Source organism: Lepidothrix coronata, unplaced genomic scaffold (assembly GCF_001604755.1).
Source record: "Lepidothrix coronata isolate B3197 unplaced genomic scaffold, Lepidothrix_coronata-1.0 Scaffold266, whole genome shotgun sequence".
Taxonomy (NCBI): Eukaryota; Metazoa; Chordata; class Aves; order Passeriformes; family Pipridae; genus Lepidothrix; species Lepidothrix coronata.
The window spans coordinates 395418-416972 of record NW_016690446.1 but is presented as its reverse complement, the minus strand read 5'-3'; the positions used below and the strand labels follow the sequence as shown (position 1 = coordinate 416972).

Genomic DNA, 21555 nt, shown 5'->3' with positions numbered 1-21555 from the left:
AAAGTTATACATAAAAGACACTTAAAGTCAACATATAATTGAACTTAAATGAAATTTTAAGATAAATTAATTAGTCTGCTTAACATTTTCCAGAAATCAATTATGTCATCAATGATGCTGGGGGTACGGATTCCAAGTGTAGTTCAAGGGAAAGGGATGGATTTGAAGTAACAGAAAGGGATCTTAGAAGTAAACTGAAGTAAGAAATAAACCTTCCTATACATCATACAAGTATTAGTAAGTAAATGATGCCCATGTATATTATGTGGAAGAACAGATATTAAACTGGAGATCCTCAAATTCATGTAATTCTCTTAGATAAGTTCTGAGTAGCTCTGAATGCACCATTAGTTGTTTGTAACCTATTAGGACTGTGATGTCTCTCAAAATCCCTTCCAAAATGCTCTATTTGCCTCTAATACATATTACTGTAGTCACTGCAAATTTTAAAAGGCTAGACAAAGATAATTCAGTTTCATCAGTTTAACTTGAAATCATAATGACACGCTATCCTTATTTATTTTCATTTGTCTATTCAGCCCCAACTGCAGCCCAAACACATCACTATAAACTGTGAAGCAGGAGTCTGGGGAACAAACATTTCATAGGTCTGCACAAAAGGACTAGAGCACCTTATTAAAAATAAATGCTAGTGCTTCAGTCATGCCAAAGCCCAAGCTTGCAAACCCTTAACTGTATGAGTAGCATCACCTTTACTTCATCAGTAGTGAAACTTGAAGGCTCTAAAATGGCTCAAAGGGCTGATGAGTAGCATCTAAGTAGATCTTAAACTATCAAACCCAGTGTTTTCTATTCTTGAATTGTTAGCTGCTATCTTGAGAAAGATTGTCTTTGCATCCAGAAAAACATTTATGGCAAGCAGTTAGAAATAAATAAAACAGTTGCAGCTCTGCATAGAAAATCACTGCATGTCACCAGTTGCAGACAATAAATGAAACACTGGCAAAAATCCACTACATTATACCCCAGACTACTACTGTTTACACTCCGTGCAGGGTAAAAACACTTGCTAACACCTAATCATTGTTGTGCAGGTCTGCAAATCTGCATCTGATTTGATGATACTGCATGACAAAGGAGAACGCTATTTCCAGTTCTCAGCCAGCCCGATAGACTATAACTACACTCTTGCAGCCCTGCAGCCTCTAGACAGCATATCTTGTTTCTTCAGGACAAGCCTGATCTAAATGACATTTTTTTTCCTGTACTTTTTCACCTTTCATTTAAGCTCAAGTAAATTTAAGCCTTTTCCTCACAATTCTTTACCACTGAAATCCTGACACGATGCAGAGGAATTAGCTGACTAACCCAATAAAACCACTTCCTAACATGACTGCTATATTTTACATCCGTACAGAGCACTGAGGTCTGGGGGAAGTTAAGGAAGTAACTGATTAAAGAGAGGCAAAAATGGAACATATGTGTAAGCAGCATATCAGCAAAACAGGTAGCTGTGTCTTTAAAACATATTTGCAACAGAATAATTAAGGAATAAATGGCTTTCTGTGGAATTAGGAAGCAAGGATAACTGATAGAAAATTATAGGACACAAAAAGACAAACAGCAGTACAAAGTACCAATGTGCAAAATATATGTTCCAGAGCAGGAGCACACACTGCAGGCACCTAATTTCTATTCTTACTATAAATCAAAGTGTACATTAAGGAGATCTGTAATTAACGGAGTCGTCTATGAAAATAACAGTAAATGAAAACTAGTCAGAAGAGTGGGAAGTGAAAGATGGTCATTCCCATCTACTTCAAGCATTAAGGATAATAAAAATGTTCCCATTCCAAAGTAAAGCAGTATGGGCTATTTATTTAAAAGGAGATGCAAAATCACATAGGAGAGTCCACAGCCCTCCTCTTGTCTCTCTGAGAATTAAAGGACTCTTTCCATTTAAAGGTAAAGGTGTCTCTACAACAGCGGTACTAAATGCCATGTCATTATCTGGTCTGAATCCACTGATCAACACAGGAAATCGTAAGGGGTGGATGTCATAGGTTTAATAATAATAATAATAATAATGGCCAGTCTTCACAAGCGAAGATTTGGGAAAGGTCATTAACCCTTCGAGCCTGCGCAGTGGATTTTTTAGGTGAGACCCAGTGTGTGCTGAACTGAGCCCACCCTTTAATCCTGAGGTTCATCTGCTGGGGCCAAGCAAGCTTGGACAGTGGCAGTGAGGGTCTCAGGACGTAGGTTTGTTTAGAGTGACCTTCTCTTAGATGGATTGCCACACAGGGCTGATGAGCTCCATCTGCCCGGGGGGCTGGGAATCGAACCCGGGTCGCAGCGGTGAGAGTCCTGCACCCTAACCACTAGACCACCAGAGGCCCCATGTCATAGGTTTACTTGTTCTAAAAAAACCAAGGGGGAATTTTTTTTTCTTTCCCCTGCATCACTGCAAAAGAAAGATGTTGAAGGAGGGAGGGGGAGGGTGTTTGCCTAGGGTGATTGACACACACAAAGGAACTAGCCAGCAGACCCACATTCCAAGCTGATATCCCTCAAAAGATGGGGGGGGCAAGGGGCGGAGAGGGAGGTGATGAGGTGGTTTTCCTCTCCTCAGGAAACAGCAGGCATTTCACCTTTGCCCTGACTCAGGGAGGGGGGGTGGTGGAAAGGCTCTGAGTTCGCTTTGTTTGTGGCCGGGTCATCTGGCTGCTTCTGGCCTCCGTTCGCCTCCGTTCGCCTCCGTTCTCCTGTGCCCTGTTCTGCCCCCAGCCCAGACTTGCTCAGATTTTATCAGAGAGGCTTGGCCCTTCTGTGAAGGAACCTCTGGGGCAGCCCTGGCCGGAGCCAGCTGCCGACAGTGTGAGTTCGCGGGAAGAGCCCCTTTCCCCCTTTCCCCCTTTTCCCCTTTTCCCCTTCCCGGTGAGGGGATCTCCATTGGTGGCCCGACAGCGCCCCCTGCTGCCCAAACCGAGCACTGCAGGCTCTGCTCCTCCCGGGATCCAACAGCGCCCCCTGCTGGCCGTGATTAGAACTGCGCTAAAAGGCAGAAAGTCCTGAACTGCTTCCTTTTGAAGGGGACTGTTGGGTACAGGATTATTGGTTGGTTGGTTTTGTGTTCTTTTGTTGTCCTGCCAAAACGCATATATCCTTTAATAAAGGGCTGTTGTTTTTTCTTTTTCCATACTTCCTCAATTGGAGCCTCTTAATTTTGAATTTACAATTGCTTAGAGGGAGGAGCTTGGTCTTCCTCATAACTCATCCTCCTTAGCAAAACACTTCAGTCTCATTAAACTGAGACATAACTGGCGCCCAACATGGGGCTCAAAGAGAGGAAAGATTGAAAAGCAATAACTGCCCCTGTGTGATTTACACGCGTTTTGAACCTGTAGGCACCATGATGCTTGGGGTTGTTGCTTTCCTCTAGCACGCAGCCATGCCAAGATATTTGTCCCACCTGTCAATGTGCTTCAGCTCGGATACTAAGACCCTCATTGCAATAAGTACCTTTGAGTTTCTGCTTTGGATTTATCACATGGAAACTCAGCACCTGTGATTTTCACCTGGAATATGTCCTTAAGGATGCAATACTGTTCTAGCCTGAGCTGCTTCCTCTGGGGGTTTAAGGATAATGGCACCCACCCCTATGGAGAAATGCACGGGGGTATATCTGCCCAACCCTTCATCCATTTTCCCTTTGGAGCCTCTTAATTTTGAATTTACAATTGCTTAGAGGGAGGAGCTTGGTCTTCCTCATAACTCATCCTCCTTAGCGAAACACTTCAGTCTCATTAAACTGAGAGAGTGGACAAATGGAAAACCCAATTTGCACACTGCTTTGTGAATCAACTATGGTATTTTATCCCTTCTGAGACTGCAAGGGGCATGCCCAGAGCCTATTCTTTTCCTAAGTACTGCTCACCTGGATAAGGTTTCAGTTTAGTACTCCTGAATCACTGAATTCCTAAAAAATTCTATGTATTGTTTTTTATCAATATTCTTCATAGTATTTCTCCCACAGGTAGAAGATTCCAAGAATAGTCTTACCTAAACATGGTGGCAGTGAAACTGGATTAAAGGACTGGGTGAAAACCTGTCAGGTTTTTTTGCTATCACCTCTATTAGATCCACAATGTCTGACAGAGGTTTGTAGAATTAACTACTGGCCGTGTCCACACCTCATCCCAAAGCTAACAGGCAATCCTAATCAACACTGTCCTTAACACAACTGTCTGTCTTTGCTGCAGACAAAGGGTTAAGGGTGCCACATTTCACATGGCTGTCTATGGCCCTGTGACACTGCACCACCCCCCCACCCCGATTCCTTCATTCCTCTTTTTGTTTACATCCTTAAAAGAGCACATTCTTGTGTTTATCTAGACTGCATTTGATAACTATATATCAGGTAATTATTGTAATTCATGAATATTCCTTCTGGTGTTTTTCTAAAGCTTCTTCCCAGGTGGCAGGACCTCATTATTTTTAGGATGATCATTGGATGCAATTGCTCCTAACAGTCACTCACAGCTATCATGGTATTATTTCAGATGTACTTGCTGGCTGCAGTTACTGGGTTCCCTTTCCTCTTCTTTTTCGTGAGGAATAAATTACACGTTTGTTTTGTTTCAAATCAGACAGGGTTGAAAACAGCATAATAAGATATGACAGGTTACAGGAGAAGTCAACTCTTGAGAATTCTTTTATTTCCCCATGCCAAACCTGAAGATGCCATAAACTCAAATCTTCTATGCCAGTCATAAAATTTTAATTAGCTAAGCTAAAAATACTGGTATTATTTGCCACAGTTCTTATTTCTTCTTAAACTGCTAGATTTAACACTACAGAAACAGGCTGCAGATTGCAAAGGCCATCACTAGCATATTAATACTCTGCTTCAGCATACACGTGAGCATTCTGTTCAGCTTCATTATAATTAATCAGTAATCTGGTCTCTTGTTTCTCACTGCCAAATGATAAATTAACTACTAGCTACATTCATGGATGGAATATTAATTTATACAGTGCCCTAGGGGTACTTCTGTATGTAGTACAAGACGCCCAATGAACAGATCTCATTCAAAGCTTCAGCAGAACTATGAAACAAAACAGTAAATCTAGTCTGGATCAGCTGCAGCTGTACGAAAACTGGAGAGATCTGTATCAGCAATTTTAATAACCACCACTGCAATATAAAAAATTAAATTCAGACATCACCTGGAATAATGAGTCCTCTTTTAAATGCAAACAATCAAGCACCTTTCCATGCAGAGAGTATTTTCTGGAGGTTTGTGAAAAACGCTATGACTTTTCCAAGGTCAGATTATGTTGTCAGAGCACAGCACCGTGTGTGTGTTGTGTAATGGGGAAATTTGCCAGTTCTAGGAGGGAAGTTATTTTTTTTCCCTAGTTGCTCTGCAATATCTGTTGAAGCTTCCCACTTTACACACGAGGACAGCAGATGGATCCAGAGGCTCCGTCTCTGGCCTTGCCTGTTACAACATTCCTTATCTGCTGCAGGTTTTCTCTTTCAGCACTTTGCAGCTCTCTAATGCATAAAAATGACCTTTGCACAGGTGCTGAAATGATATGCAACTATTTGCCTCTTTCGTAGTCTTTTTTCAGGTTTATCTTCATTTTTCTAACCTTTGAATGTCAGAGGAGATAGAGAAAGTATTATTTTTTTAATACAGGGGAAGGAAACTCCATGAAATACTAATGATCTTGGGTCACTTGGCAGTACCAAAATACGTTTAAGATGCATTATTTTGCAAAAATTACAGTATAACACGATTCACATTTTTTATTCAGTAGAAACGAAAACATAATAAAACTTGAAAGGGGAAATTCTGTCCTTTGTTGGTTTTTCACAGTCCAAAGAAAACTGAATACAGGATGAGCTGTTGGTAGGACCACAGGGGTGACTGCAGCCTCTCTGCAAATTGTTAGACTGCATTTTGGTATCTCACAGCATCCCATCCCAGAGTGATCAAATAAAGGCATCTGGTCATTTGACTACAAACTGCTTGAGTTTTGAGCCTATCAGCAATCCAGAATGGCTCTTATCATGGTACAAGGAACACAGCACCGGAAAATGCTTGCCAAGAATAGGATGAAAACCACTGAGAAAGAAACAGTGTTATTGTCAAATTTCTAACATAATATTATTAAATATTATGAAGCTTTCTCTCATTTTTAATTTCTTTCTTGTTGTGAAGTCAATCACTGCAGCACACATAAAACAATTTCAAGCTTTAATTATAAAAGAATAGGCAATATGCTTTGAAAGCAGCACAGAGATTTAGCTAACTCAGACATTTCAAGCAAGGCTCACATTTTCATTTCACCTCCTGTTCTTGCATTTTAATGTTTCAAGTATCCTGCTTCATGAGAAGGATATCACTTATTGCTTGGCAAATCTCAGCCAGCTCCTGCTCTCTCTGGCCCTGACAGTTCTGTCCCCAGTACAATCTGACAGGACACAGCGGAACAGGGCAGGGGAAGCAGCCCCAGGGGGGCTGCACTGCCAGATTGTGCAGCTGAGGAATACTGCTTGGAAGGGAATGGTGGATGTCACCATCTACACTGCTACAGGGAATAAAGGGCTTATATATCCAAACATACTGTATGGAGCTGCTCCTGCAGGAGTATGAGTGGCTTGTCTGCATGGAGTGCAAGGCTTTGGATGAGCCACCACAGCCCATTGCAGTCACTTATCTGAGGTTGACATAAGACTCGATCACATCTTCATTTACCACCTCTGCCAGGGGTTGGGGACCTCACACAGAGGCACACAGAGCACAGGTTTGACTTCTTCATTCCAGATGCAAGGTTTTTGGAAGGAAAAAGAATTGGATAAGTGCTTTTGAGCTTCAGCTGTTGTCCTTTTGGAAGGCTAATCACTGAATTTATCAGTAGAGGGCACAAGAAAACTGCAGTCCTCATCAAACATGCATCGAACTAAGGGAGGGCTCCCAAGGTGATCCTCAACAAGCTACTAGGTTAGCTTTACCCATTCTGTTTAACTTTAAAAACAAAACAAAACCCTAGACCTATCATATATAATGGTGGTTGAATAAACACTATTAGTTCATCTGAAATAAAATTTGTGATATTAATAACTGCAGGATGTTTCAAATATCCAGCTATCTGAAAACCTGAATGTCTGAAAATGAGGATTTATAAACTGCAAATGAAAAAACTAGTCCCTAGTGATATCAGGCAAATGAACAGCATGCTGGTAGATGTTAAATCCTAAAGCATAAATAATCTCCTTAAACCTACATCTGTGAAACCCTACAGTGAACTTATAAAAATATCTGTCCCTTATGCTCAACAGAAAATAATTTAAGCAAACAAAAGATGAAAAACAAGGTGGCCAAAATGCTCTTCACTATTGGGTTGTTGGATACAGAGGACCTTGGCAGAACTGACTTGATTTGGTTGAAAAGAAAACCAGCCCACCATCCTACAATTTGCAATGCAAATTTGAGCACATTATTTAAGGCCATTAAAAAAAAAGCAGCTATGGATGGATCATCCACAGTAACCAATATATTTTAAGTGAGGATATAATCTTTTATCCTCAGTTAGGGTGGGTGGAGTTTTGCATTTAGGATGTTGCAGTTCCTTTGAACTCTGATTCTCACAGCTTAGTTTGTATGTTGTACAGAGATCTTTTGGTTTCCAAAAAATTACCAAGCACTTACACAAATGCTCTGTAAATTGAAGGACTAAGATCTTAGTTAATTAGTAAGCTGAATATTTAGAGAAAGCCTATTTCCACTTCTATTTAAGGATTTATTTCCAGATGTTAAGTACCAGGCTAGGAAAGATGCAAATTGGGTTGATCCAGACTGTTTTCTGAGATCTAAACTGTCTCTACTGTTGTGTTATCAATGCAAAGAATGACATTTGAAAAGAGTCTTCCCTTCACCAAGTCAGTCAAAAACTTAATACAAAATTTGTTACCTAATTTGCCCATTTCATTTGTAGTTGTTTGTAACAACCTGTCTTTGGTTTTATGTGATTTATGTACTCGCATCTTCCTCATAAGTCCACTTCCATCATTCCATTTTAAAGGAACCAAGCAGGTTATCTGCTTTACCAGCATCCACAGATGTATGGCATTAAAGGTATTTTTTTCCAGTATCTCACTGAAGAGTAGTAATACATTTATGTCTGTATTTATGTTCCCCTAGATCCAGGAAGGTAACTACATTTATATGCAAGGAGTTAACCCTATTTTTGGTTAATCAGGCACTCCCCCAATGACTGACTGTAATTTACAGATAGAAGACGACAAAGTGCCAATTATGTAGAGAGCTTTGAGCAGATAAACAAATCACTAGTCTATGCAGATTTCTACCTATGAAATTGCAATACCAAAGACAGTTCTTTCATTTTGGAGAATAGAACTAATATTTTTCCTTTTTCCTCCCCTCAATATTTTTATTGCCTAAACAGAAGATTTCAAAGTTTTGATTCTTTTCTGATAATACACAGAGCACAAACAACATTCATCCTGGATGAAATAAATATGCAATTAGCCTGCAGTTAAAGGACTTTTTGAAAAAAATGTGACTTTGGCTATCTCAACTGCCTACTCTACTTTGAAAGTTTTTCAGTAAAGGTAGAGAAATCCATTTCAAGAAATCTACAGGCAATGTTCAAGTGAAATCCTTGACACAACAGACATTCCTCTGCTGTCTAAAACACTCCACTTATAGCCAGGAAGTCAGGCATCATTAGCTGCCTGGGCTCTGATGCACAAGTCTTACCAGCTCCTAATGGTCTGTAAAGGAGAAAGGAGGCATGTGGATCTTGTCTAGTTGGAGAAATTCAAAATTGAAGAACTAAGGCTTTCTTAGACAAAGCAGGGCAACAAAGCACTGGTTTACTCCATGTCTTGGGTGGTTCTGGCATGAAAAGGAACAGATTGAATATTTATTAAAGTCTCTGACCATGTTTGGAAAAAGGCATCCTGATTTTATGTGATTTCTGTAGCAATGCCATGGAATCTGTAAGATTCAAGTCTGTTGCTGGGAGATGAAACCCCATAAATTAATTACTTCTGAGCATAACTCCCCTTACAACACCAGCATGCTGGGAGTCTGAGGAAGCATTCATTTTCTTTTGGACTTTCATGATGATAACTGAATGTTTATCTCACTTTTGCCAATTCATTATAGGAAGAGCAACTGTTTCAAACTGGAGACTGTAGTCCTACCCTCTACAGGTGTGTGATAAAGCTGAAGCATTTTTGTTATGAAAATAAAAGTAAACACAAATATTAGAACAGAAATGGTAGAAAGTTTGATATGAGCCTTTGGCAGTTCATAATATGCTCTTTATATCTTTTCAGACTCTTGAATAGTCTTTGACTGAGTGCATGTCATTCCTCCATGGTCACGAACTTCATGAAAGCACAGGAGACAATAGCTGGCTCTCTCTTCTTTGTCTTCTCTGCCATTCTGTGCTCCGCTAGAGATGGAAACATTGAGAGTTCTAGTGATCCATCAAAATCCTAACTACTCGGAAACTTTAAGCCTGGGGTTTGGGTTCTTTTTTTTTTCTTTTTCTTCACACACAGGTAGATAGACTTCCCCTATCAGTAACTGGCAGGCTAAGGAGGCAACAATGCAGCACACTGGAAGAACCCTGAAAACTCACTGTTAGGCAATATTCCAAAAAGCATTAATACAGTTTCAGCCATTCCCAAGAAGGAAGTGCATCCTGTGCTTGAGTAAGATGCAGTGCCATGAGGGTTAATTAGATCTACAGGTGGCCTCAACAAGTGATTTGGTTTGGATTGACTGGAGCTGGCTTAACTGCAGCATATCAAATAATGGTATTGCACAGAAAAACCCATCTGTAATAGATCTATTGGAGAAAAGGCATTATTCCTGCAGGGCAAGGTTGCTGTACCCAACGGTTATAGCTGGGCAGCAGCATGGAAGACATCTACACACAGGCAGCCCGATGCTCCATATCTGCCTATTACCTTACTTGTGTCAAATGGGCTATCAAAGGACCAGAGGAGTATTAACGAAGCTTTAGAAATAGATAGATTAAAAAGCTAGTGTGAAAACAAGAATTTTCCCTGCATTTTATTTCATTTGTTGTAAGATAATCACATTTTGCATAATGCAATTAAGTAAACATCCATTGCCTAGGTTCTCAGTAAAGGTACCTATGCTCTTGGATAACACTTCCAGGAATTAACATTTTTCCTTTAAAACTGAAATACTTGACAAATCACTGAGATATCACGTTGGTACACTGTAGGGCAGCCTGGTTTGTACTCTCTGAGTCCTCCAGTTCAGTGCTCTGCATGCCTCATCACCAAACATGCAGTGAGTAGCTACTGAGGCAAGAATGTAAACCACAGAATCACAGAATATTCTGAGCTGAAAGGGACCCACAAGAATGACTGAGTCCAACTCTTAAGGGAATGGCCTATATGGGGGTCAAGCCCACGACCTTGGTGTTACTGGCACTGTGTTCTAACCCACTGAGCTGATCTCAGTATGAGTCTTGCTAAGACTTACTCTTCAGTGACTTCATTACTTGCTCATAAATAGATTGGTTTGTCTTCAACTGATGCTCAGGGCAGCATGTATATAAATTTTGGTATCAGGTTTAAGGTAAGTAATGTCTTGTCTGCGGTTGCATATATATATATACATATATATATATATATATGACAACAAGTATTATGGCTGGCAGAATATGATCCCTAAAGACTTCTACTTATTATAAACAGTTGTGTTTATTGGGAAAGTCAAATGTAGACTAATTACTCTGACAATTGGAACAATTCCTAATTTTCTATCATTAAGTCAACTTGGTTTCATCTTTCTAAGCTTAATTATTATAGTCTGAACAACTACCCCATGGCAGCCTCCTAGTGGTAACTAGAACTCCCTAGGTTGCAGAGACAGACAACTCTAATCCTGCTGGGGTTGGTGGCACATTCCAGGGGGCAGGAACACCACAGGGAAGGCTGCTGCTTGTAGCAAAACTGGAAGACGTTGAGCTGCACTCAGTTCAAATCAAAGATATGCCACAGTCCCTTAAAAACAGGAGCTGCCTACACTGTAAAACAGCAACCACCTAACACCGTGCACACCTTTCCTGGGCTTTCCCAATGGGTTTGGTCAGGCACTTAAAAGGCTTCCCTGCAGGATACAACTCTGTACCATCACATGCAGCCCAGCACTGCAAGGCTATAATCAACTGCTGTGCCCTTTGATATCCCTTTACCAGACGCAAGCCCTGAACAGTCACATTGTATTTTCCTTTCCATTTAATTCTTCATCTTGTATTTGCTATAGTAACAACTTGCAGCTGGAGGCAAATAAATCCTAAATTATGTGTGTTGTGGAAAAGTCCATTAGCCAAGATTTCATTATGTTAAGTGTTCTGTGGACATTCCTGCCACAAAGAGCTTAAAAATCTATAACTAAGTCTACAGCTGACAAATTAATAAAGTGGACTTTGGGGAGTTTGTTTAAAAACCAAACACACATAACTCCACACACAGTGACACAGTACTGGTAAAGAAAATAACAGTGAAAATAGTGTAATAACTGCAAAGCCATCCTTTTACAGTCTCCAGAGAACTTTTTATCCATGTTATTCATACTTAAATAGGCAAAATATTTAATACGTATATTCACAAAGGTAATTATTTTTATCTTCATACTTTAATCCAACAAGAAGGTTAAAGCAACATTCAACTAAATATCAAAATCAAGTCAAGATTTTCCAGTTAGTTTTCAGTAGATGTTTGGTCTGTGCATTATTGATTAAATCCAGTGCTTCACAACCTTTTGCTACCATAATATGAGGTTACCTTGGTTCTGTGCCACTTTTTTACATTCTTACAGTATTCTTTTCCTCTGTAGATTAATGTATACAGAAGACACGAAACCATCAAGCCTATTTAGATAGGTCAGTCTTTTGAGCAATGACAGTTTACTGCTGTCTTTTTAAATGCCAACCACCAAGAAGCTCCACATTTAGCTGGCTCATGGGCTCCACTACAATAAAGACTTTTTTTTTTTTTTCAATCACCTTCATTTCATTCAGGATGCTACTGTGTTGTTTAGCTAAGTTCCACACGTATGGTAAACTTCAAACTTTACTGTTTATAAGTTTCTGTCTGAATTTCCCCCATGGCCTGTCTTCACGAGACACAAGGGTCTCTCAGGACGCCTCCTGTGCCCAGGAGCCTGGCATGCAGCTCAGGAAGAGAACCCTCCCCGCTGAGCCTCCGAGGCTCCCAGCACAGGCGTGAGGAAGGAGCAGCAAGACTGCCCCAAGCCCAGCCTGAGGACACAGTCAGTGTGTCAGTGGGCCCAACACGGTACGAGCTGGAACCAGCCAGCCAGGGCCACCCTCAGCTGTCAGCCACAGTCAGCCACAAGTTTATCCCATGATGTGAGATATCATCTTAAAGGCAGGATGGATTTCATCCTGTCACAAGACAAGACTCATTGTGCCAAAGCACAGGGAGAGAAGCGATATACAGCTTTCAGGTTTCCTAACCCTGAGAGGGTAACTACCTGTACTAGAGTAGGTTACTGCCATTACCTTAATTACTGCTTTAATTTAATTGGGATTATCATTACTCATAGGAAGATATGTAACACAATTGACTCTGGATGGCATTTGGCTTGTTTGTATTTATTATGAATGGTTATAAAAATGTTAAGTACCATCAGAAAGAAAACCGATTACTCAAGCTTGGCTCATTCAAACGGATGCTGGTTAATATTAAGGAACTTATTTCTACTACAACTTCTGTAGTGCCAATGATAAGCATTCCAAAATTATTTAAAGGTATCATATTGTCCGCAGACATCTGAAGTACATATTCACACTACCCTCATTCCTGGAGCCTAGGTGAAATTAAGCTCAAAGTTGTGATTCTCACACACCAACACCTGGAGCCTCAACTAAACCATGAAATATCCTGGGACTCCCAACACCAAAAAGTCTTAACAAATCTAAGCTAAATCAATGTTAGCTCAAGAAAAAGATAGATAGTTTACTAAATTGTGATTAAAAACTTTAAAAACAAACACAGGTAAATGCACAGGAAAAAAATAATACTGTCACAAAGGGCTAATAGTGCTGTATAAATAAACAACAAACCAACCAAAAAACCCCCCCTCACCAACACAACTGACTTAAAGGCACATTCCTGATACTACACAGGTATTTTCATGGCAAGTTTTCCATTATGAAAGCAGTTAGTCATTAAACAGGAATGAAGAATTCTGCTACTAACAACCTTCATAATGCTGGAATCAGAAATACAATGCAAATCAGTATTTACTAGGAAGTGTTCCCCTCCAGTGCTCATTTTATGTCTCTAATGCAGCACTGAGCATGGAATTTCTAGTCACCAACAGAATTCCTTCCCTTTCATTCATCTAGTATGCAACAGCTCTTATCTCCTGGGCCATAACATGTCAAATACTTCTACATAATTAAAGCCACACTGATTGACTGGCTAAGAATATCACAGGGATAAGTTTCTTTTTAAAGCTGCCTTATTTCTAATCAAGAGCTGTCTTCCAGTAACACAAGATTTTGTGCCTAAAGGACATTTTATATATCTATATATATCTACATAGACATATAGAGATATATATATATATATAACATTCTTTTATCATCTACAATACAGCAATAACAAGAAAATATCATTGTACTCTGATCTCCCTTTGTGGTAAATCAGAGACTATGAGGACAGCAAGAGGCACTTAGTGAGGCAGGCAAAATGCACATTTTTGTTAAGTATGGAAACTATAACTAACATTCCTCCCTTGATATAAACCTTTACTGCATTCCCAGACAGAACTTTTCCGTATCTCATTGGTTCATTCATATCTGAGATTTGTTGTGATGGTGGGGTTTAGGAAAGAAAATAAAAATCTGTCAAAAATCAGTGACAAGGCTTACATCTTGTCAGGTTATTTTATATTTTACTGTACTGTTAGCATTCTTTTTACTGTTCGTTCTTTTTAAATACAAATCTGTTAAGGGTAAATTTAAACATCAAGGCAAGCAATCTGGTAGCATGGCAACAACGTGCTATGCTGCATAGTAAGAACTGGGAACCAGGCAAGTCTCTTCTTTGTATACTGGATCGGTTTATAAGAGTAGAAATATTTCTGTTCTTTGTGTAACTGCCTTTGTGATCATTCATCTATTAGCAGTTGTAGTCATCTTTAAAACTCAAGACAGCACAGCAACCCTGTGAAACCTGGTATCAGTCAGGATGGCCATCCTTAATAGACAGAAAAGCTGCAGATTAGAAGAAAACATTAAAGATTTCATTCCCAGGAGAGAGATTTGGTATGGATTTGAGGAGCGTAGCAGCCCTGAAGCAATCTTGCTTCTGCACGAGAAGCAAGCAATACCATCTCCAAGCACTCCCCCTGATGTGTTGAAAAGTCATCTCTCAGCTTTCACAGTGAGATTTGAGACCTATTTCAAGATTTGACTAAACCAAAAGGGTGCACTTGCCCTTGCACTGAAATAAGTTTTGGTGGTAGCTGGTATCAGTGATTCTAGAGAGAAGTGCCAATTCATTGATGTCATTTCACTCTCAGTGATAGCAAAAAAAAGAGGGATTAAAATCCTATGTCATTCTAGAACAGAATCTGGTCTGTGCAACACCCACTCTCTTCAGTTAATCCAGTAACCCAGGAATATATCACCATTTTGTTGGGGCAGGAAAAGGCAAAGTTAAGTAGCACTTCTAATCTTCTGGTCTTGGCACTGGGTGACAGAAAGTCCACCCAAGCCCCTTTTTTTCTGGGTAGTGCATGAAGGGCAGTAAACAGGTGAAGGGCATTGTGGGAATATTATTTTCATTATTACTCCTTCTTTCTTTCACACAAAAATAAGCTAGTTCACTGAACTTGAATGCCAAACACAGCTACTCTTTCTGGGACTTTCTAATAATACTGTTTAGATAGGTGCTGTCCCTTTGGAACTTGTGCTTCTCACCCTGGGTTATGGCTTGTATAGAGGGGGGAAACTGCTGTTTAAAAATATTTGTTTGGAGGGGTTTGGAATAATTGAGCACCAAAACAGACAAACATAGAAACTGAATTTTTTGCTCCTTGGTAGCTTTTTATCCTCATTTAGTGCAGATAACACACTGATGATTCCATGAACTTGTGTTTTAGAGAATTTGAGACAGGTATCACCTTGATTTTGCAACTGCAGCTTATGCTTCATTCTGGCTCCCCAATTCTGCCTAAACACCCACTCTTTGGGAGCCTACACTTCAAATATTCCTCTTCTTCCTCTGAGAATTTTCATATACAGACATACCACTATCACCACCAAATGTTGTTGTTTCCCCTCTTTCTTTCCTTCCTGCCTTCCTCCCATGTTCTCTTGTTTTCCAATATGCTAATTTTACTTCTCTGATCAGTTTAAACTCCTAAAGTAAGTCAGCACTTACAGGTGTCCAGGTCTCTCCCGTATGCAGACGAGTTTTCTCTGTGTTTCATTAACATAACCACTTCAAAAGTCCCTTCTCTGTCACAAATGCTTCATGACAGCAAGAGTTGGTTCCACAAGGGTTTTGATGCACTTTGCTTCTTCCGCAGTGTGAAATGCTGCAATGGCTTAATCTTTGATCTTAATCTATGAGTGAGGATCTGTGGGTGCTACAGGGTCATCTGCCTGACACCAGTGGTCTTTTGCATGGCAGGATGCCTTGAGGAGCCCCTTCCAGAGGCCCTTAAGAGCTCTGTCCATGTGATTCTCCCACAGAAAGGCACAGTATTTTTGTGAGGAATTGAGGTGACACGGTCACTGCTGTCTGTTGCTAGTTTATAGCGCGCAACTAAGGTTTACCTGAAGATATGCAAGGTCTTCCACATTTATTCTTATGCTTCCTTTTTCAGCTGCTTATCCAGAGGACGAGACCACACTGATCCCAGGGGATCATTCTGATGTCACTCCTAAAATCTCAGCTAAATGAAACTCTTTCTGTGGACTCAGGCTCTTAACACAGTGAGATGGAACGATGAAAGTCTATACACAAGAATAGGAATTCTCCATCACTGTTTATCTGCTAAAATATCAATTTTCTGTTCAGTTTTTACTGGAATTACTATCTCACTAAATCCCCCAGAGAACCCTGCAGTGTCATGCTAAGATAATCAGTTGGCTGTCACTCACAACAAATCCAAAGTGGAACAACTGGAAAGCAGAGATGACTCTTCAACAGTCACTGCAAGAAAAGTATCTTACTGGAGAAAATGTAAGTGAACTCAAAAAGCCCTGTGTTCCCATGTTACATAACATCACTCAGCATTCTGGACTCCTGTGGTCAAGCATTTAGACCTGCACACTCCCCAGAACCGTGTCCCCACTCATGGTTAGTGTTGCTAAACTACTAGGTTGGGCTGTGAGCTGTTTGTTGTTGGGTTTTTTTAAGATGTTGCTATACTCAGGAAGAAGTAAACATGCCCACTGTGACCACATCACGAATCCTTAGCTAAATCTAAGCTCTGTAAGCAGGTGAAAGACTTTCACTAAATCTTCATGGATCAGATCCTGTGAATCCTTAATACAAAGGTGGATGATGTACTCAAGAAAAACTTGCAAGGCCAAGCCTCTCTCTTGGAGAAATGTTTCAGGAATAAAACCAGCAGATTTCACTCTTTGAAAATGATCAGGGTTACTGTACAATTGACTTGGGGAGAGGAACTTCTGCAAAGGTTGTAGCTGACAAGTGCATCCATGAGGAAGATCTCTCAGAAAGGGAAAGACAGAAATCTGGAAATAATGCTAGTTAGTAATATGCTCAGAAATATTCCTAATATCAATGTACAAAACAAAGTTCAAAATCTACTTCATTCAATTAACAGAATGGAAATACTCAATCTGCCTTTTAAGTAATAAAGCAATAACAAGTTATTCCCTTGTGGCTGAATCTTCATTACTAAGCCTGTAACTAGAAGGGCTATTTTCAGAAGGAAACTCGATCTTAATAATTCAAAACAGACAACTGTCCCAAGATAGTCCTCCATGCAGTTCCCACTGGCAGCCCAGGTTGGTATCAGTGAATGTCTGCGCTGCAGAAGTACTGTTTGAAAATCCTTATCTCAACTCCAAACCTCCCACTGGTTGTAAGTGACATATTTTGTATATCTTTTTGCCAACTTTCCTTTCCTTTTCATTTACTTCTATTTCAAAAGAAAATGATCCCTTCATGCATGAGTATACTTCAGAGTATGCATCTCTAGCAGTATTTCATGTAACCTTATCATCTGAGAAGAATGACACTTTTTCCTTTTCATCCCTACCTACAGGGCTTCTACCCTTCCTCTTTTGCTTAGGTAGAAGCACCTGTGAATCCCGGAGTTTTCTGTACCAGTCTTTGCTCAGCTCTAACTTACTCTTCTTGAAGTGCAAATCACCTTCCTCTGCTGCAGCAGGTGAATGAAGACAGTAAGTACTGCAACAAAAAAGGAAAGGAATGTTGTACTCAAATGACAGTGCATTTACCTACCAGCATCAGAAGCAAACTGTTCATTCTAAGCATGTTTTTACCAGTTGTGTAAGACCTTTATTCTGAAAAATAGTATCATTAGCCAAGATAAGACTTAAGTCCAGACAAAACTGAGAACTGGAATGAAAGCCCTCTTCCATGGATGCCATGACAAAGCCTAAGTGCTGCATGTTCAGCTCCTGCAGACAACACAAGCCTAAAGTACTGAACACTTCAATAATCACATGGTGCTTTCTTGAGCTGCTTTTCATACAGCTCTCATGGGAAAATGGGTCCTCAGGAAAAAAAGAGAAATCTTACATGTAATACTCTTCCCAGTAGACTAAAAGCATTTGCAAGTATCTAAAGTACTTATAATGAGCATTTGACTCAGCGATTGCAAGTTTTTTTGTGTCTAAAAACCAGCGAATTCTGATTCGGCTTTCAGCCCTTCCTCTTAACTTGTGAAGTGCATGTAACTGCATCAGTGCTTTTTCTCCAGCTAGAACTGCCATTATGTCTCTTGCACTAATGCTGCAAGGCTTTAATTGCCTCGCAGGAGTGCCAAGAGATATCAGATAGGAAAGCTCTTGATTGCAAGTAGTATGCTTGTATCTACATTGAAATAAAAATATTTCAAGCAAATATGTCTTCCTTGGGAGGCTTATAGTAAGGTATTAGTTTGTACTAATAGTAATGTACGGTTACACAGATAATAGAAGCCAATGTATCCTACTGATATTACACTCCATCTTTACTGAGATGCATGGATTAGTCCTGGAATGAAAGCTCTAGTTCTTTCTAAAAAAAATCTGACTTCTTGTATCACGTTTGGATATGCACAAGCATGTAGCTGCTCATAGGATCATAACAATTCATGTTCCAAAGAAAGTCAGAGGTCTCTTGTCCAATATTCTGCTCAAACCAGGGTCATCTGTGAGGCCTGAGCAGTTTGCTTAGGGAATTATCCAGCCTGGTCTTAAAAACCTCCAAGGACAAGAGACCACACAAGCTCTCTGGGCTACCTTGTCCCCATGTATGACTGTGCTTGTGGGGCAAGAGATTTTGCTTTCATCCAGTCTGAACCTCTCGTTTCAACATATGCCTTTTGCCTCTCATTCTCTGCCACAAAGCACTGTGTTGAGTCTGGTTCCACTTCCCTGAAGACCTCTCTATAAGTACTGGAAGATGCTATTAGGCCCCCCCCAAAGCCTCCCTTTCTGCAGACTGAGCAAGCCTCACTTCCTCACCCTCTCCTCACAGAGCCTGGCCTCCAGCCCCAGACACTTAGTCTTGTACTGGGGGGACCAAAACTGGACCCAGGATTATAAATGCAGTCTACTGAATGCTGAGTAGAGGGGAATAATCCCTTCCCTTGACCTCCTGGTTGCATGGTTGTTCATACAGGCCATGATGCTCCTGGCTGTCTGTGCTGCCAGGGTACGTGGCTGGTTCACGTGCAGATTGCTGTTCACCAGGACCTCTGGGCCTTCTTGGCAGGGCTGCTCCCCAGCCTCTACCAGTGCAGTAGCTTAAAGCATGAAATAATTGCCTTGTTTATTTAAACACAGATTACAAGGGGGATGGATATAAAAAGTCTGCAGAAGCATCTAAACACTGATGTGTTCAAAGGCCACAACCAAGATTTTGTTCTGAACAAAACCAGCATCTTCCATATCCCTCTCTCCGAGTTTCTGAGCTAGTAGCTTGGAACAGATCACTTGTTAATTCCTATATCCTCAGCACAGGAATATAAACTGGAAGATGTTTAAACCATGGCATTTTCACAAATTATTTCTTAGCAAATATTCTTATCAGAACAGCTGGAGAGATGGCAAAATTATGCTTCTTGAAGTGGTTTCTCATGTTCACAGCCTTAAGTAAAGGTCGCTTTTTAAAGATCTAGCTCTTGTTTAAATTCATGTCCAGTCTCCAACTCAGAGATTAATCAAGTAACTGCACAAAACATGGTTCTCGAGATTCTTCCTTGGAATCAAGACTTCAACCAAAAGAATTAAGCACCTACAGCCTTTGCAAGAACACTTTACCATCAGAGGATCAAGGGGAAGCAATAATGCAGCTACTGATCAGAGGCAACACTGCATTTTTAAAAACAGGTTTAGATCTTTCCAAGTGCAGATAAGGGCTAAACTATCAGAGAATTTAGGAATTCTTACAATCAAGGTTTATAAGGACAGTTCTGCAGCCTGAAATCCTATGAGCCCCAAGCAGAATAAGGACAATGGCTTCCACTTTAGCAGTTCAGTATTCATAGAACAGCATATGAAAGCAAAGCTCTCTCTTCCCTGTTCCATATGGAGTAGAATCAGGACTGTACAGTGATAAATTGCCATCTTATGCTGTAACATAAACTCCAGTTTTTTGCTTTTCAACTATTAACCAGCACATACTGTATTTTAACTTAAGTGGCAGTAAAGAATTACACTAAAATACCTCTCTTTTAAAGTTACCTTATTTTGGAAATACTGTGGCTTACACAAACCACATAAAACTACGATAGCAGTTGTTTCTGGTTTTCAGTTCTGCTGGTTAAGTAATGAGGGATTCTTGGGTAACAGGCATAATAGATGAAAAACCTTTCCTGCAAACGACTTTCCCAGTCCCTTCTGGGAGATTATAAGGCAGCCTTGACCAGGTAATACAACTGAAACACTATTTGCATTTTTCATGCAAGCTGTTCACAGTAATTTCAGACTTTTCTTAAGCATCACTGCAATGCATGTTATCTCTGAATGATCTCTTGTCTTTATTTAAATTTGTTTTTTTGTATGTTCTCACTAGCATGCAACAACCGTAAAAACGACACTGAGGATGCAAAGTACGTAAATCTGAAAGCACAGACTGTCAGTTGAGGCAAAATAAGCCAGTCTGTCTTTGACTTTCCAAGATGCAGCTCCAAACGCAGCATTCCCTTTCCCCCACCCCCATCCCTTTTGTTACGGCAATACAAGCCACCAACATACATATTCAGAAAACTGTTCAAAAAAAGGCAAACAGACCCTGCTATAATGTCTCATGGTGTTTATACCAACAAAAATCAAGTATTTGTAACGGAGCAGCTTTTTCCCTCCAGACTTCATGATGAAGGGAACGGGAAAAGAGTGGATCAAAGGCTCCGATGCCTTTGCTACAGAGGAGGCATGAAATCAGAAACGAATACAAACTCCGAGCGGTGCTGCATTATAGGAGGGCTCTTCTCGCATTCCTTTTGACTCCCGTTAAGACAAACAGGGACTGAAACCTCCCGCCCTCCCGCAGAACACTGATACGATGCGGATGTTGCACGGCCGGTCCCTCCGGCATGGGGCGGCCGGGCCGAGCCCAGGGCCCGGGGCCGTCCGGGGGCACCGAGCGGGGCCGCAGCCCGGCCCTCCATCGCCTCCACCCGAACCTTCCCCGGGCACGGCGGCGCCGTGCGGGCACCCCCGGGGCCGGACCCCGCGCCGCCTACCCCGACCCCGGCCGCGGCCACTCCGCCGTGCCCCGGGGCTCCCCCGCACCCCGGCTCCCCGTCCGCTCGCGGGCAGTTCGGCTGTCAGGGAACGGGTATGGACATGGGGATGGGGATGGACATGGGGATGCGGATGGACATGGGAATGGAGATGATGGGGATGGGGATGGAGATGATGGGGATGGGGATGATGGGGATGGGGATGAAGCGGGAGCAGCCGCTCGTGGTGGGGGCAGCCCCCAGGCCCAATTTAGGGCTGGCGCGGGGCGGGGGCTCCCCCGAGGGAACCCGCGGGGGTTCTGCCGCCCCACCCCCGACGGAGCCGCCGGTGCCCGCGCCGACCCCGGCCGGTCCCCCACCCCGCGCCCCCGGTGCCAGTGCTTACCGCGAAGCCGCGCGGTGCCGGTGCCGATCCCGGTGCCGATCCCGGTGCCGATCCCGCTCCCGCCGCCGCAGTCGCTCTTTTGTGTGGCTGCCGAGCGCGAGCGCCTCACACCGCGCTGGGCCCGCCCGGGAACCTGCCTGCGCCGCCGCCCCGGAACCTGCATGGCGAACAGCGCCGCGCTGCTCACGGCGGGGG

The 21555-nt window shown here is 41.6% G+C and overlaps 1 protein-coding gene across 3 annotated transcripts in view; it reads right to left on the bottom strand.

Moving 5' to 3' along the window:
• The window catches only part of APBA2 (amyloid beta precursor protein binding family A member 2), a 98105-nt gene extending 76627 nt beyond the window's left edge, over positions 1 to 21478 (bottom strand). For all 3 annotated transcript variants that reach the window (XR_001878239.1, XM_017835917.1, XM_017835918.1), the window contains exon 1: positions 21361 to 21478. The gene's annotated coding sequence lies outside the window, so the exon portion shown is untranslated. The remainder of the gene's footprint in view (positions 1 to 21360) is intronic.
• Between the last annotated feature and the right edge of the window lie 77 nt (positions 21479 to 21555).